The sequence below is a fragment of the Mya arenaria genome, chromosome 3, assembly GCF_026914265.1.
Source record: "Mya arenaria isolate MELC-2E11 chromosome 3, ASM2691426v1".
Taxonomy (NCBI): Eukaryota; Metazoa; Mollusca; class Bivalvia; order Myida; family Myidae; genus Mya; species Mya arenaria.
This window is the reverse complement of record NC_069124.1, coordinates 17,206,067-17,218,331: the sequence shown is the minus strand read 5'-3', so window position 1 is coordinate 17,218,331 and position 12,265 is coordinate 17,206,067. Positions and strand designations below refer to the sequence as shown.

The window sequence follows — 12,265 nt, the reverse complement described above, 5'->3', positions numbered from 1 at the left end:
TTGGTGAACTGCAATTTATGGGTATACAATTACTATATGGGAGTCAGTTTTGGTTAACTGCAATTTATGGATATACGATTACTATATGGGAGTCAGTTTTGGTTAACTGCAATTCAGGGGTATACAATTACTATATGAGAGTCAGTTTTGGTTAACTGCAATTTATGGGTCTTTAATTACTATATGGGAGTCAGTTTTGGTTAACTGCAATTTATGGGTATACAATTACTATATGGGAGTCAGTTTTGGTGAACTGCAATTTATAGGTATACAATTACTATATGGGAGTCAGTTTTGGTTAAATGCAATTTATAGGTATACAGTTACTATATGGGATCCAGTTTTGGCATCTCTACTGTATGCTAGGCAATGAACGCACATTGAAATGAACAGTTGACGCAACTGACTGTAAGGGATTCAGTTTTGGTTAATTGCATTTTTGCAACATAAATGTATGGGTATTAAACTACTAGATGGATCCAGGCTTGATATCCTTAGGCAGTGAAAACATATTGAAATACACAGTTGACTTAACTGACTAAAGGGATTCAGTTTTGGTTAATTGCATTGTATGTATGTAGCATTACTTTATATGGGATCCAGTTTTGATATCTCTAAACCGTGAGCATTATAATGAAACGAACAGTTGACGGTAAGGGATCCCGTTTTATCATTATAGCTGTTCATTGTAACGTGCGTTCAATGCCTAGCCTACAGTAGAGATGCAAAAACTGGATCAAATATAGTAATTGTATACCCATAAATTGCAGTTCACCAAAACTGACTCCCATATAGTAATTGTATACCCATAAATTGCAGTTCACCAAAACTGACTCCCATATATTAATCGTATACCCATAAATTGCAGTTCACCAAAACTGGCTCCCATATAGCAATCGTATACCCATAAATTGCATTTCACCAAAACTGACTCCCATATAGTAATCGTATACATATAAATTGCAGTTAACCAAAACTGACTCCCATATAGTAATTAAAGACCCATAAATTGCATTTAACCAAAACTGACTCCCATATAGTAATCGTATACCCATAAATTGCATTTAACCAAAACTGAATCAACTGTCTGGTGTAATATGACTTTATAATATTTGTTGAGTTATCAAAACTGAATCCCATATAGTTTTGTTGACTATACGGGGGTCATTTGAAAGTCATTTTCATTTTTTGTTTATTTATTTTTTATAAAATCTTTAGCCTTATTGAAGTGTGCAATTGACTAAAATGGTTCAAGTTTCGGTTTATCGCCTTATCTGCCAAAATATATAATTGGATACAATTTGGATAACTATAACCTTTGTTATCAAATGAAGGCATTTAGTTTAAAGTAAGAGCATATTCAATAATTATAACTCCACAACAGCCATCGTACTATTATAATATTAACTATATAGCAGTCCTATCGGAAAGTGATTGCAAATACCGGGTACCGGTAACCGTGCTTTTGCACCGCCCTTCAGAACAATTTACGTTAACCAAAATCGAATCCCCTAAATATTCGATTTCGTTTCCCATATAACACATACCTTGCCGGTAACGAGACTTACGCATACTTGGTTGCATGTTTGTATGAAATCATGAGAAGATAAGTGGTGTTAAATGTGTGTAATTTAAATACTTTGTTCAATTGAGTTTAGCGTCGTAGCCAACGGTGAAAATGGCATCGATCCAATTCCAAAATAATAATTGATGTTTTTTATTTCAATATTTGTTAGTTCTTTTTATGTTTTTACTTTGACTACATATAGGCTAAGGATACAAATCCGTACACTTTTTAAGTGTTTTTTCACACTTATCTTTTTTGTTGTAAGTTAAAATTTCGTATGAAACATCTTTGGTTAATGTGACAACAGATTCCCGTCCTAATATTTTTTTATGTAAAAAAATCGTTCATATTATGGAAAGAAAAACACCATTAAAATTATGCTATGGAGGGCACATATACTGTTTCCTTGCATGGTAATACAATTATAAATATTACCGATGCTATTTTGAATAAACACTACTGTAATGCACCAGTCAATTGTAACCACGGCCCCCCTAGGTCCGGGGGTGTGGGTGGGGTATATACCAGGGATAGCTGGGGAAGTGGGCCATGTTTTTACCTTTCAGGTGGCCCCACAGTGCCGGGTGAATGAGGTGGTTTTGTCTTCGCTTTAAATATACCTAGGGTCCCTGGCGGACAGGGGCATTTGGCGGGGATCTTACCATCTGTTTGTGCCCGCAGGGCGGGGATTTTAGCTGGGGTTGGCTGGGCTGAAAGTCAAAATCCCCGCTATCCCCCAGAAAGGGAGGGGGGGGGCATGGTTACAATTGACTGGTGCATAAGCCTCACTCAAGTTATTTATTGTTTCAAATGTTTTTTGGAACAATTGCAATTCAAATGTTAAGATTATTTATATTTATAAATATCTTGAAGTTAACATAACCACAAAACCTCAAAAATGCACATGAATCTTCTGAGGTCATTCCCGCGTGTGCTACATTATGATTTTTAAGCGTATTTACATTAAATGGCATTTTTTTTTTTAAAAAGTACTCAACAAACAAGATGAAATTAATGAACTGTATTCATCAAATAATGCACCAGTCAATTGTAACCACGGTTCCCCCAGGTCTTTGGGTATACCGGGGAAAAGGGCCGTGTTTTTACTTTCCAGGTGACCCCGCAGGGCCAGGTGACCGTGGTGGTTTTGTCATAGGGCCATATTAAGCCGAGATTGGGCGTTATTTAGAGTCTCTGGGGTGCGGGGGCATTTGGCCGGGGTTTAAACATCAGTTTGTCCCCGCAGGGCGGGGATTTTACCCGGGGTTGGCTGGACCGAAAGTCAGACCTGGGGGGGGGGGGGGGGGGGGGGGGCTGGTTACAATTAGTAGGTGATCAGTATTTGTGCCCTGTTTGGAAATATACCACGTATGGTCAACCAGTAATGTCATAATTATTCTTTAAGCTGCCCTGCTATAACTCCTGTTTGAATTCTTTTCATCTCAGTAAGTTATTGTGGGGCTATTAGAACAGGTTATATGAAAGTTGACGTCACGGTATGTGAATTTCATCACCAACATCAGAATCTTCTATTTAGAAGTAAGAGCCACATTGTTGGTTGCTTGTCATGTAATGGGACAAAATAAAATTTATCATGAGGAAATAGTTGTCAAACATTTAAAATGCTCCAAAAAACTGATGTTTACAACCATGTACACAGGAGTTAAGAAATGAAAAAGACATGTTTGTGAATTGTCACAGTAAATAAATACTGCCGGTAGATATCTATAACTGTCTCCGATGCCCAGTTGTAAAGTTGTCCGCCTAAGGAGTTGGAGGTCAGGGTTCAAACTCCCAAGCCACTTCTTACTGAAATACTTTAAAAGTTGGTACAAGTACATGTAGCTCCCTTGTCTGGTGCCTGGCAGTGTAGTGCTTGAAAAAGTAGTGTATTCAGTACTGGTTTAGTCTAGGTAAGTTGCACCCTGTGTATCAGTGCTTCACACCTAGCCCGTGAAGGAACTAAGGGGTCTCTTTGTAAAAGAGCTAGGGTATTGCACCTGGACTCTTGTTTACCACATCTGCCTTTTGCTACATCTTTTTCTATTTTTTTCTATTTTATAAGGTGGTTGTCTCAAGGTGTTCATGTTAAATAAAGCATTCAGGGTTGTTTATCTTCCAAGTCTAATTTCAACATGTAAACATGACGGTATTTTTCATGGTCTCTGCACAATTGCCTCCGAATATGACAATTCTGTCTCATGGAAGTGGCATGCAATGCACCAGTTATTGGTTTCCCCCCCCCCAGACCTGGGAATTTGTTGTTACAATTGACTGGTGCAATTTAACTTGTGTGATCATCTTTTTCAAAAATTTAATATTGTCACTCTTCAGACAGTTTGAGGGACGAATTTCTCATAGTATACTATACATGACAAACAGAATACTTGAAAAAAATGTCTGTTTTTCAGCCTGTCTGTGAATTTGTTAAAATTCACAGCCGAAAAATGACAGGCGTGAGCCTTGCATACGAGAAAGGCTAAATACCCTCTAGGGTTATAACATTGAAAAGTCAAAAGATAGTAATAGTAATCTTTTCTTTTTTAAAAAAAATGTCCACACACACTTCAAACATGAATAATATTGATATCAAGTCATAGGGTACCTATATATTGCTTTTAGTGAAACAATGTTTATACTCCTTTTCACTAGCTAACGACCAAACTAGTTTGTTCAAACAGTTGGAGAAATCCATCAAAACAGACACATATTTAGTAAACAAAAACACTATTTTATACACCTAAATCACACATTTTGGTGTCAGTGGTATTCATTATATGACAGTACTGTTTTATTAACAGCGTTGATACAAATCCAATACCTAAAAGAATTAAGTACTCTTACTGGAGCATGATTTAGATATGAAACTATTAATCTTTTAAAGGGACACCGCATAATACAATTGCACACAATTAAAAATATTGTCTAGAATTTACATAACTTTTATATATTGTTGTGAAAAAAAAATGAATTACAGATCAATACATACCCTGCTGTAAAAGTCAATAAAGTGGTCCAGTGAACTCATGGTTCCAATACCCAATTATGGGAACTATTATTGCTTTGTCTTTGGGTACAATTAGGTTTGGTGTTTCTATACAGTGTCAGCAGGTGCTCTAAAATGGCAGCCAAAGGAATGCTTTTCATCTATATAATTTGCATATATTATATATATAAATATCACAGATTTGGTTAGTATACTGAAAGGCTAGTCACGACATAGACACAGTAAAGGTCAACTCTGCTGAAAGTCACAGCAAATAGTTGTAGCCCGGAATTATAGCTATTCTGGTTTACCCAACCTAATCCTCCGGTACAAACAAAATTAAACCGTTGTAATATATACACGTTACTTTGGAAACAATAGAGTCATTGGACTGTTACATGCATTTCAATAGCTTGAAATTCACCTTTTATTTGTACCGGCATGGGAAAACTCAGTTATGTTAATTCCGGGCTATATGTATTGCTACAATGCTTTAAAGTTGAGTTTAAGATATGAAATGATCACATGACTTGCACGGTCATATCATTCCATGCTTTTTTTTAACTGGGAACCCATTATGTGCTATTTCTAAACAGGTAAACTGTGCTTATGTCAGTGATGTGACATAATTGTTGGGTTTATCTTCATTATAAATGGTCTGCCTCATGGTAGCTCACAAGGAAATTTCTATGCTGTTTTTGAGAAGTTACTGGGTTTTTTGACCATCTGATGTCTGGACAATTATCGAATAGAATGTGTAACGCTTTGATATAAAAAAAAATGTGTCGGAGACTGGGTTCAAACCCGCGTGGCCAAATTTGAAACCCAGCATCTTACTTTTCTTACGTGAGAAAGCCCCTTGAAAGCCAAAGTTTAAGCCACTTTCACTGATACTCAGTACCTTGATAGTTTGTAAATTGACTTAAAGCTGCACTCTCACAGATTGAACGTTTTGACAACTTTTTTATTTTTGTCTTGGAACGAGCAGTTTTTGGCGTAAATATCAGAAAACCAGTAATAAAAGACTGATGACAAAAGATCAGATGGCAGATTTTCATATTTCCTCTCCAAAATTGATGTTTATGCATTTTTTTAAATCGTCTAAGCCATAAAACATTAAATTTGGAATGGAAATATGAAAATCTGCGATGTGACATTTTGCCAACGGTCTTTCATCACTGGTTTGCAGATATTGACACAAAAGTTTGCTAATTCCAAGACAAATAATAAAAAAGTTGTAAAAACGGTAAATTTGTGAGAGTGCAGCTTTAAGTTGTAATATTTTTGAATTTGTAACTCCAGTCCACGGACATTGAATGATGATTGTTAAAAAGTTTCTGATTTTATTCCCCCGCAACAGAGTGGGGAGAGGATTATAGGAATGCATTTCGTCTGTCTGTCCATAACATTTCGTGTCCGGGCTTTAACTTACTTATGCATTAATGGATTACCATTTTCCTTTGTACAAATGTTGTCCTTATTGAGACGATGTGCAGTGAACTTGATCCGGGTCCATATTTCAAATGCATTGATGGGTACCATATAACTTTTTACAAATGTTGTCATTGAGATGATGTGGAGTGACCTTGACCCAGGTCCAAACCTCAATGTTCAAGGTCACATCTGACATTTAAAGGCCATAGTACACATGCTCGTGTCTGGAGTATAACTTGCAGGAATGGATTACCATATTACCTGGTAGAAATGTGTCCTCATTGGGATGATTTGCAGTGACCTTGACCTGTGTCCATAACTCAATGGTCAAGGTCACATCTAACATTTAAAGGTCCTACACTTAGTACACACAATATGAATAACAAATATCATTATGTTCAGATATCCGAGAATGTTATTTGCAGGGGATATAGCTGTCCTTTGGATTGCCTTGTTGTACATTCAGGCACTGATTTAATTGTGTCTTTGAACAGATCTTGAAATGATGCCCCACCCCAATTTAATATTATAGTTGTAAAATTTTGTTTTGAATTGTTACAGGCCCATTGTCCGCATTTCCAGAATGGTGAAAGCCAAAGTATGTTCAGGATGGAACATCACAGGAAAGATCCAGGGATATGCTCACAAAGGCAAGGTTGATTTTTACAGAAGATTACATTTGGAGCCAATTATCAATATGAGTTCTTTTCAATTGATTATTTACTTGTTTAGGTACTTACTTTTGTGTTAAGGCAATGACTTATTTGCATCTATGATAACAATAAATATTTGACATGGAAAGCCAAAATATTGAAAGCAATTCAATGGTATAGTTTCAAAACTATTTTATCCCATCAAGCCTTAAGTGAAAATGAATGGACACTGCAATTTTGTGAAGAATATGAGTTTCAAAATGACTTTCAAAATACAAACAATTTTTCTATGGTCATATAAATATTATTTATTTTCTCTTAATTGTGCTGAAATTGGCCCGTTTCAAGCCATGTTTCATGTAGTTAGTGATAACAATGATTAATAGACATGTATCATTCCTGTATACAGTGCATCAGAAGGGACAGTACACACCATCTTTCATTCCCACCATTCTTTGTGAAGAGGAATCCAAATGTTCTTTGGCCTGATCGAGTTCTTATGGGTAAGTTAAAGTAAAACCAATTTATCTCACTGATTTCTGAGGTGTATTTTTTATGCCCCCGAGAGTGAAAAAAATTAAAATCGCACTGTCCTTTCCTGTGTCTAGCTCAACTTCTCGTTTACAGTTATGTTCAAAGCTATCTGAAAGTGAGATTTCTATATTTGATTTGACAAAATCAAAGATGGTTGCTAACTTTATTGAATCACTCCTATGCATTTATATTCCTTGATGAGCATTGTCTCTTGTGAGGATAGTAACTGGCTTACTGCTATCCTAAGAATGCTTATCATTTATGTAAAGTACTTGTATGTTTTTCTCTTAAGTTTGCTTGTAAACTTTTGAAAAAAAATCTGCATGATAAACTAGGCACACTCTTTCTCCCGAATAAGATTTATCACAATTGGTACAATTGTTTTTATATACCAAATGTATGAAAAAATGTTTAAATCTATGGTTTTCATGTATAAAGTACCAAGTTTAATTAACAGAATGGTGCAGAAATCACAGTATTTCAATGAGACCATAGTAGATCACAGTTAATCTTTAGCATTCACCATAAATGCATTATTTAGAAAGAAGATAAAGATTTATCACTTAGACTTTATTTTTGTTTATACATGCGTTTGTATTGATTTTGAATAAGAGTGTTACTTTAAACATTAAAATATATAGTAGTAACAGAATTAATCTCCATAGAATTTGAACTTAAATGGCTTGCATTAATTCAATCTTTCTTTTTTCATTTTTTGATAAATTGATCAGATTGTTGGATCAAAGAAGACAAAAATAAAAACCTAAAATTCTGATACAAACAATAATTGCACTCAGATGTAGTGCAAATCAACTGTTATTGACTGACCAACATATTTGCAAAATAGTACTGGTATATTGCCCTCAGTATACGATCAATGTATACAAGAGGATGTTTTCCGATGGGATTTAGATGCATTTGTAAAAACGTGGGAAATACAAGGGATTATGAATGAGATTCATACCACACAAAATTGAAAATGGTTTTACAGTAGGTGAAAATTATAACCTGTCAAAGCTGATAATATATTTGATTATTACTGGTAGCAAAAATGTTACAAGTAAACCACATGTATCTATTTAACAGCTAGAGTAGATGTGTCAAGCTAATTCAAATATTTTGTAATGATGTGTAATGTGCACTTAATTTTATTTTAAACTTTGTTGCATAAAGAAGAAAAGGAAAAAAAAGTTAATGACTGTTCTCAGCTTAAAGTCAAGAAGAGGTACTAGTATATAACACTGGCTGATCTTTAGGGGATGGGGTATAACTGGAGTTGCTTGAAATATAGCATATATTTTATCATTCTCGTACACTAGTGATAATGCAATGTTTAACATTGTCTTAGATTTATAATTATCAATCCTCTGATGAAAAAGAAGGTATTTCATTAAACAACAGTTAAGTACTTTGTATTTTTTCACAAGCAACAAGAAAAATCCCACCTGTTGTCTGATTGACAGAGTATTTTTATTCCATACATTTGTTTATTTCATTACCGGTAATTGACAATGAGACTCTAACCAATGTGTCCAAATATTGCCAAATTAACTTTGTCTGCTTACAAACTTGAGGATTTCTTATCAAATCCTTAAGTTTCAGGTTGCCTTGTTTATGTGCTTTATATGGATAAATATATGTTGGAAGATCTTTAAAGATAAACCTAATGTTTATCATAAAACTATGGTATTATATCTGGTCCAAATAGTGAGATAAAAAAAGAGTGTATAAACCAATGTTTTATATGAATGCATATTCTATCTGACAAGTATTGTTTCTCTGCAGGTGCCTTGAGCCATCCTAGGAGGCATCCCAAGTAACAACATTAAGAACGTATAAATGTTTGAACTGTGCAGACTTCTTGTTGTGAGAAAAAAAGGTACACATACATGTAATGACTTAAAAATATTTTTCAATTAGAATTGTGATTATCATTTTTGTCCTTTGAAGAGAACCTTTCATCAAAAGTAATAGAAGAACATTGGATAGTATACTGTCATAACTGCATATAATAATAACTGAAGTTAATATTAATTCATTCCACCTTCTGCCAAGTGGCTATGATGTGCTAAGCAGACTAAAAAATTTCAGCCTGCAGCCAATGAGATAGAAATGGAGAGAAGGGCAATAGCAGCTTGCACACGTCAAGGATCTGCAGCGCATGAAACCCCTTAAACTGAAGATGATGGTGGGTCCCTGATGCAATGTAAATTACGTATATGGAATGTTTTGTATATAACCAGTTATTCAATCATCATCAGTGCTGTACACAGAGTATTAAGTATATAACATTTCGATTTCTGTATCTTTCTTTTTCTGATTTATATGAACCCGAGCCGATTTCATTGAAGTAGAAGTTACTTATAATTGCAACCTCCTTAAATGTATCGTATATTAGTTTAAAAACAAAAGTACAGGTCACAGCCTTTTCCCACATGCCTGAAAAATGTGTTGTTTACCAAATGATATGCATTGCGTGATTCTGGGCCTTGCAAAAGAATTACCGGTACTACAAATGAAATAATCATGTTTTTTCTATGTATATAAATTTCTTCCAAACTTCTTTCTTTTAAAGGATTGTCATAGGCACACAATTTTTTGAATGATTTATGTCCCATTACTTTTCTCATGTTTTCAATGCAACTACATACTTCAACCCTACATAATTTGACTACATTCATTGTAAGAAAGAACACTGGATTAAAAATTCAAAATGTATGAACACTACTTTCTTAATTTCTTTTTCATAAAGAACATGAAGAATCTGTGGTAGGAAAACAAGTAGTATTATAAACTTGTTGTAATGTTGATATGATAATTCTGTATGTCATTTCATTGATGTGTTCAATCATTTACTTACAAAAGGAAAAAATTTTTTATTCAAAATGCCTTATACATGGCGCCGCTTGTAAACATGTATCTTGAACAAAAATGTGCGATGCACCTTTTGCATTGATATTGGGTGTGCTCCAAACAAGAACTGAAACAGGAATGTAGGGCATAGTTTTATTTTATTACATGGCATATGTGTTCAGTACATAATCTAGTCAAAATCTGATTACAATTTTTGTAATACAGTTAACTTCAGAAAGAACAAATATTATGTGCCCATTTTTCATGATGAATTCTACAAATGTGCAGATTAATGAAATTTGGACAGTCTCTCATATATATGCTTATTTATAGTATTTGTTTTTGCTGTCATGCTTATACTTTAAAAGCAATGAAATTATGTTTTTTTTAAAAATCATTAATGGGAAAAAACATAAATATACAAGAAGAATTAATTTCAATTAATTTTCTGAATCAGTTCCATTATCATCCATTGCTCCATTAACCTCATCCACCTGGTCAACACAATTCAAACATACCAGGTAATGGTAAATTTAGAAATGGGCTGAATTGACCATTTGAACATGTTGCGTCATTTAATTTGAATAACAAACGTTACAGCAATTAAACCCAAAGAATAATATGTTTATTAACTGGATATTTAATTCCTAACAAGTTTAACATGTTAAACAACCATGAGCTTGTGCAATACATTAAATGTTGACTGAACATTACAAATCATATAATTTAATTATTCAACTAATGGACTGGTTTATTGTTTAGTCATTTAGTCTTATGCGATGGTAGTGTGTACGTAGTATGTGCCTCCGTGCGTCTGTAAACAATTCCTCTTTAACATGATACAGCCTTCAGTTTTGATTGTATCTTGATGAAACTTGTACAGTATTTACATATCCATAAGAGCTCAGTTCCTTTTGAAAACCAGCCAGATCCGCCCATGCATGCCTAGATTATGGGCCTTGATAGTATAAAAAATCAGTGTGTCAGTAAGCAGTTGCTCGTTAACATGATACAGCCTTCAGTTTTGATTGTATCTCGATGGAACTTGAACAGTATCTACATATCCATAAGAGCTTGGTTCCTTTTGAAAACCAGCCAGATCCGCCCATGCATGCCTAGATTATGGGCCTTGATAGTAAAAAAATCAGTGTGTCAGTAAGCAGTTGTAAGTTTCAAAACAATCTCTCGAGGGACCAGACTGATCAAAACGGACATTGGGATATCAATTTTCAGAATTTGTACCTTGCTAAAATCATATGTAGCTTGTGTCAATAACTTGTTGAATTAAGTTGATCCAGAATTAGGTATATTGTAAAATCACACTTTGCTTTCCTAGTTATTTCGTTTTTCGTACTAGCTTTGCATTCATGTGTGTAATTATACCTAGGATTAGAGGGCTGCTCTAAATCTAAATATTTCTTACCAATGCTTAATTTTGTTATCTTTCGAGAGTACTTGATATTTTATTCTGTTTGTCTACTTGTGTACATAATATGCATGTTTGGTTTACTCGTATTGTTTGAATATTATTGTGTTAAATGTAATTCATAATATGTGTCATTATTAGTATATATATCAATGTTTTGCTCTTCATTTCATGGAGGAATAAAAAGTATCTATCATCAGGCTTACCTTTTACCTTTTTGTGTATTAGCTTTTGACTTTGGCCAATGAGGCATTTATTACATTTTGTTCCATAAACGACTGAAAGTTTGTAATAATTAGCATTTCATTTACTTGCTCCAGTTTCTTTGCAGACTCCATATTCTACTATTGTGCTTTGCTGGCAATGTTAACAGACATTGCGATAATAAACAATGGTACATTCTAATTCTAAGGAAAGAATTCCGTCTGAAAGTCTCCAAACAGCAAATCTCATACATCACAAACATTACAGAAGGTTCCATACACATGTTCGTGTGAAATTCATTAATTATGAGGCAAAATCAGAGACGTTCACTCAACAATGCTACAACGAACAACTAGACCCGTAATAAAATTTTATTATAAGATCATAAAACATGACTTCAAGCATTTGATTTATAACAAATAATAACAAAACAGGAATTAAATGGGTTTTTTTTTATAAAATGAGTCCAAATAAAGCAGTGTAATATATGTACTGTAAACATGTGTTCTCAGTAGTTACATGAGATGTTGTGAAACAGCACGTGAATGTGTACTTATAAGTGTGTGTACAGCTTCCATTCAGTTTACTGCAATTATTTTAAAATCGTA

General features: G+C 34.1%; 1 protein-coding gene and 1 long non-coding RNA gene across 2 annotated transcripts in view; both read left to right on the top strand.

Moving 5' to 3' along the window:
- Window positions 1-12,265, top strand: part of LOC128227662 (uncharacterized protein y4mH-like) — a 28,830-nt gene that overhangs the window by 1,350 nt on the left and 15,215 nt on the right. The gene's annotated exons all lie outside the window — the stretch shown is intronic.
- On the top strand, window positions 7,048-11,637 carry LOC128227664 (uncharacterized). The gene is made up of 3 exons (XR_008259843.1): window positions 7,048-7,143; window positions 8,960-9,053; window positions 9,266-11,637. It is a non-coding gene; the product is annotated as an uncharacterized LOC128227664 (long non-coding RNA).